At 40.3% G+C, this 6,341-nt stretch overlaps 1 pseudogene; it reads right to left on the bottom strand.

The window, feature by feature from the left end:
- Positions 1–457: 457 nt before the first annotated feature.
- LOC102855215 lies at positions 458–1,807 on the bottom strand (annotated as a pseudogene).
- Positions 1,808–6,341: the final 4,534 nt, after the last annotated feature.

Genomic DNA, 6,341 nt, shown 5'->3' with positions numbered 1-6,341 from the left:
TGAATGGAAATCCAAAGCCTCTGTAAATTTTTACTGAAATTAATAACAAATTTAAATTTTTAAAAAAGAATCAAGTTAGAGTAAGGATGGCAATGGATTTATAACTGCTCATGCTAATAACACTATATCATGGCATGGAGGAGAAATAGTTGGAATGTATCCACATTTACAACATTGCTCTTACCAAATCCATTTATGGAAAATAGGAACTGCACTGGAATATGTATCTCTAGATTGGAAATGATGATACTGTTAATATTTCTAGCCTGAATCTTAAAATATAATGTTCAAATACATTTTTTTAATTTTCCCCCCTTTTTTTTTACAAAGTTGAAAAGTATTTTTTATAGCAGATCATTTCATATACAATGTTAGTGAAATCAATGTCCCTTTCCCGCACATGATGGGGCCACAACACCTACATTATCAAAAATGTGCCAGCACCCACTGCAGGCTCTCATGTCACTCTCTTTTTTAGTACTTGGGGATTGTCTTTGGCTAGATTCTCTATTTTAACCCATGCTTCTTCTCGTTCTTTCATTTTTAGCTTCTCTTTGAGCTTCTCGGCCTTGAACTGCTGCGTGCAGTCGTCAAGGAGTTTTTGGTTCATCTCCATAAAGAGCTTCAGCGCGTTGTAGATCAGGCCGTGGATTGTCTTGTTCCAGTGGGTCTTTGAGTTGCGGTACAAGGACGGAAACATGATGGGTAGGACCTTGGCTGCGTTGTTGCTGATCAAACTCATGATGTACTCGTTATTCCAGTAATACAGCGCCCGTTCTGCTACCTGGAAGTGTGGGCTGGACACACACTTGGCCAAATGCCTGAAGAGAGGCTCCTTGACCTTGACGAACTCCGAGGGCTCGATCACGTTGAGGATCTCCTCCAGCTCGTTGAGGAACATGACTTCTTTCGGACTGTGCGTCTTTGGCCAGTATTTGAGAAGTGCCATCACCACAGGTTCAGTGAGGGTGCTGTCCTTTGCCAAAAACTGCACAACACAGTACGCCAGCTGAGAGTGGTACATGCTCAGAGACTTCATTTTGTGCAAAGGCAGCAGCACCTTCAGTAAGAAAATCTTGTGCTCTTCTTTCAGCGGTAAGGCAAATCCATTGATTATACTTCCCAATATTTCCAGTAATTCTGCTATGCCATTGTGGTGTTCTGTTTCATAAATAAACCTATAAAATATATTATTTATCTGTTTTCAGATGTACGCTCTTAAGCCTAGGAATTTCCCATAGATTCTGTGAAGGGTGGTTTTGAGAAAATCTCTCTCTCTCGGGTCTTCACTGTCAAAGAGCTCTAAAAGCTGCAATACAAACTTCTGGTCAATATATTTCTTCGCTATATTAGGTTGGAAATCTGGAGGCTCTAAAAATCTTAAGAAAAATTCATAAACGAGCTGTAGATGAGGCCAGGCTGCTTCTAACGTGGGCTCATCCTCCTCAGGGTCAAATTCTGCTCCTGTGGGATTGGAGGAAGGTGGTAATGTTCGAAACATGTTAACTGCAAACATATGGACTACTTCGGGGTAGATTGGCTCTGTGATGACGTTCCGGTTGTGGGTGATGTTCTCCACCATTTCACTCAACGCGGCTCGTTTTACTTCCTTCCACTTTAGGTCACTGAGTGGGTCGGAAACAAAGTCAAAGAGGACACAACACTGACGTAACTTCTGGATGAAAAGCTTCTCTTGATCAGCAGGAGGAACATCTCGTATGTGCAGCAGGGCCACGAGCTGGAAGGGCCCGTTCGAGTTGGCCGCGTCCACCACCATCCTGCTGCCAGCCTTGTTACATGTCAACATCTGGACTCTGGCGGCCAGGCGGTGTACTCCTCCTCAACGCAAGGAAGCAGCCTCCATTTTAGTTTAAAAAAAAGGCCAATTTTTCCCCTCTTTTAACAATTGGGATCTAGAAGGAAGAGAAAAGAGGCCAAAATTATTGGGGTAGCTATTGCTGCCAGTTTAGGGCCTGTGCCAGGAAAAGAAAGTCTTACTCATAAACAGTGCTACCCAAAGGTAATAAAGGAGGTCAGAATTGCTTCCACTGTGGAAAGCTGCGACACTTCCGTAGATAGTGTCACAGACGAGAGCCACAGATAAGCAAGACTGTAGAGAGGAAGCTCCCACTCACTTGCTTTAAGTGTGGATCTGACGGACACTTGGCCAAGGGTGGCCCGCATCAGGTCCTCTTGGCTGACAGGACTGACAGGCCCCAGCTCCGAGCTGGAAACAAAGGAGGACACTTCAATGATTTAGATCCTCCCAGAAGAGCTGTGGATGAGCCTTAACATCACTGGTAAGTATATTTGTTTTCTCCTGGACGCAGAGCCAGTATTTGGCCCTAAAAGCCTTCTGAGGTCCCAACTCTTCTCACCATTTCTTAGTTTTTTTAATTTATGGAAAACCTCATAAGCAGTTCCTTACTTCTCCTCTGCCTTGCATGCGGACTTCTGAGTTGTAAAACAACCCAGTGGTAGATGAAATTTGCTCCAGGACTTAAGAACAATGAATGACATAGTTGAGCATCTACATCTTGTGGTTCCTAACCTTTACACTATAATAGACAAAGTGCTAGTCAATAGGCCTTTTATTGTAAGAACTACCTTCCCTCTGTAACTTGGTTTGTACCACTATTAGAGCCTCTACTTGGAATATTAATGCTTTTTAATTTTTGACTCATGTACTTTTAACTTGTTAGTTAAATTTGTGTCTTCTAGGCTGCAACACTTCCATGATACATTTTTAAGGATATGAACATGTACAGCTAAGCACAATTGATAACGGTGCATCTAAATTCCAGAATCAATCTCCATAATAGTCTATATGTTTCCTATTGCCAAAGGGGCCCTTTAGAGTAGTGAGAGAAGATCTTCACCCTGAAACCCACAGCGTCCCTTTTCAGCAGGAAGTAGCTAAGAGAATATGCCACCCCCTCTTCCTTATGAATCAGGGTGAAGTCTCTCTCAGGGAGAAGTGATAGGGAATGGCAAAGGACACACTGACAAAGGAGATTAATCAGAACTGACTTTGACAAGCACTGTGGCAATTGGGCAATTAAAACACACCTTAAAGGGGGGGGAGAAGAATGAACTGGGGAGGAAGGTAGAGAACATAGTGCAACAATGAATGAATGAAAACCCAAAATCTCTGTAAATGTTCATTAAAATTAATAAAATTTAATAATTAAAAAAAAAAGAAGTGGAAAGAGAAAGACAGAGGGAGTAAGGCCAAGGAAGCCAAAGATATTGTGTTTGGATAGGGAGCATCTGGATGTATTACGTTATTGAGGACAGAGTGAGATAAGCACAAAAATGGCCACACATAGTTATTGTTGACCTTAAAATTCTTCCTCTGTAGATTTGTAAATCTGGGAACCAAATTACATGATCTGAAAACAACGTAGTGGAGAAACCCTAATATAAAAGCTATAAATACTCCTATTTTAAAAGAGGTAGCTATGGCGGTTTACCAGTAAAACACTAGTTCTTTTGGCCTCCTGGTAAGAAACATGCAATTCCAAAAGCATGCTGCTTGAATCCATCAGTTGCTCTGTGGGAGAAGGATGGGCAATCTCCTCCTTTGCTTTTTACTACCTCTGAAAATCTGCTGGAAGGTCAACTATATAATTTGGTTAGTTCCAACTTAATGATACACAAACACTAGTTATTTTGTCAGTGAAGATTTGCATGTTGTTTTAATTCTAAGCCAGTTTTACTGACAGTTTCTAGACCAAGACAGACGGGGAAAAAAAAATGCTGGTGATATACTTTTAAAAGTCAGATCATGAAACTCTATTGACCACAATGGTTCTAACCCATCATACATGGGGTCACATAGCAACGTGTGGCAACTGACATCAACATTCCAAAAGAAAGAAAATTGAAATGAGTCACCATTCACAAAACAAGTAGTATTTAAATACGACAGAGGAAATTCTATTAATAAGCAATTCAGCTCCTAGTAAAAAATCTGTGTGCTTCTTCATAACTGATCTTTGTTTTTGTTAGGTGTCATCTAGTCATGTACAACTCATAGTGACTCTATTTAGAAAAAAAGAAAGAAAAACAGAGCTGAACACTCCAATTCTGTGTCATCTTCATCATCTCTGACACACTTAAGCTTATTGCTGGAATTGCTGTGCTGATCCATCTTTCTGTAAGTTTTCCTCTCTTTCACTGACCTTTCCAAGCATAATGTCCCTTTTCAAGGAGTAATCTCTCCTAGTTGCATGCCCAAATATGAAATTAGTACTTTAGCTGTAATTTCTCCAAGATATACTTACTTGTTCTTTTTTGCAGTTCATTGGATATTTAGTACTCTTCTCCAATATGACACCTAAAAGGTATCAATTATTCTTTTTTCATTTTTATTCATTATCCAGCTCTCAGATGCTTAGCAACTGTTTGGAGAAATTATGGTCTGAATCAGGCACATGTACCTCAATCTTCAAACTGACATCATTGCTCCTCAGTAATTTGGAGAGGTCCTTTACAGTAGATTTTCACAATGTAATAAATCTCTTTATCTTTTGACTACTGATATCAAGGATGTTGAGTGTAAATCCAAGTAAGGTGATTTCATTGACAATTTCAATCTCTCCATCTATCATGATATTTCCTATTGGCCCAGTGGTAAGGAACTTTGTTTTCTTGATGTTGAAATGCAATCCATATTGAAGGCTATAGTCTTTGGTCTACTGCAACAAATGCTTCAAGTCCTCCTTACTGTCAGCAAACAATATTGTGTCATCTGCACAATGAAGATTTTTCATTAGTCTTCATTCAATCCTCATGTCATAGTCTTCTTCATATAGACTAGCTTCTCTAATGATTTGCTAAGCATATGGACCGAATAGGTATGGAAAAGAATACACTGACTGACAGTTTTCCCAACATTAAACCATGCAGTGTTCCCCTGCTCTATATAGACAACAATTTCTTGGTCTAGGTATAGGTTTCTCATACTTCAGGTATGTTGCCAGGAGAGACCAGTCAGTCCTTGGAGAAGGATATCATGCTTGAAAGGGAGAGGGGACAGTGCAGGAGAGAAAGAGTTTACACGAGATGGATTGACACAGTAACTGGGGTTATGAGGGTAGTTGTGTCAGAGAGAATGAGATTGGCCCAGGATAGGGCTATTGTGCAAAGAGAGTTGCTGTCAGTCATCGGAGACTCAATAGCACATAACAACAACAAATATGGGTCTCATATGAGCATTATTAAGTGTTCTGGGGTTTCTATTCTTCTCAATGTTAGTCATAATTTGTTGTGTTACACATAGTCAGAAACCTTTGCATGGCTAATAAAGCATAAATAGGCATTATTGTTGCATTCTTTGCTTTCAGCTGGGATCCATCTGGCATCGCAATTAAATTCCTGGTGTCGTGGCCTCTTCTAAATCCTGCTTGAACTTCTAAAAGCTCTCCATCAATGTACTTTTATAGCTGTTTTTAGTAGCATGAATCTCACATATGATATTATTATTTGTTAATTTCCACATTATGAATGGGAAAAAAATATGGATCTCTTCTAGACAGTGGGCCAGTCAGCTATCCTCTAGATTCTTGGCATAGACTGAGAAGCAGCCCCCCCTCCGGGGCTGCATCTAGTAGTTGAAACATGGTAATTAGCATACTGTCGATTTCTTGTCCCCTATTATTTTTTTCTAATGCCTTCAGTGTAGCATCTTCCTCTATTGTCATTGGCTTTTTATACATATCGTACTTCCTGAAATATTTCAATGTTAACCAATTCTTATTCATATAGTGCCTCTGTCATAGGTGACCTTATAGTAATTGTTGTTGATGCTGTTATGTGCCATCGAGTTGCTTGGAACTCATAGCAACCCTATGTACAAGCTTTATACTGTACTCCATCCTGTGTCAATTGTATTGTCTCTGACACACCTACCCCCATTACCCCAGTCACCAAATCAATCTCACCAAGGGTCCTCTTCTCTTCCACTGTCCCTCCACCCTCCCAAGCATAATGTCCCTCTCCAAGATCTGATCCTACCTTGCAACATGTCCAAAGTATGTCAGACGAAGCTTCAGAATCCTTGCCTGGATTCACCCTCTCCAGGATGAACTTGTTTGTTTTCCTAGCACTCCATAGTATATTCAATACTCTTCTCCAGCACCACAGCTCAAAGGCATTAACTCTCCTTCTATCATCCCTAGTCATTGTCAACTTTTCGATGCATAGCAAGTAATTGCAAAGACCACGACCTGTATAATGTGCGCTTTAGTCTCCACACTGACATCATTGATCTTCATTACTTTGGAGAGGTCTATGACAGCAGACTTTCCTAAAAGGCAGTGCAGGAAAACAAAGTAAAA

The sequence above is a fragment of the Elephantulus edwardii genome, unplaced genomic scaffold (assembly GCF_000299155.1).
Source record: "Elephantulus edwardii isolate Elephantulus edwardi_28Jun2011 unplaced genomic scaffold, EleEdw1.0 scaffold00456, whole genome shotgun sequence".
Taxonomy (NCBI): Eukaryota; Metazoa; Chordata; class Mammalia; order Macroscelidea; family Macroscelididae; genus Elephantulus; species Elephantulus edwardii.
Note: the sequence above shows the minus strand (reverse complement) of the source record. Positions and strands in the feature narration are given on the sequence as shown.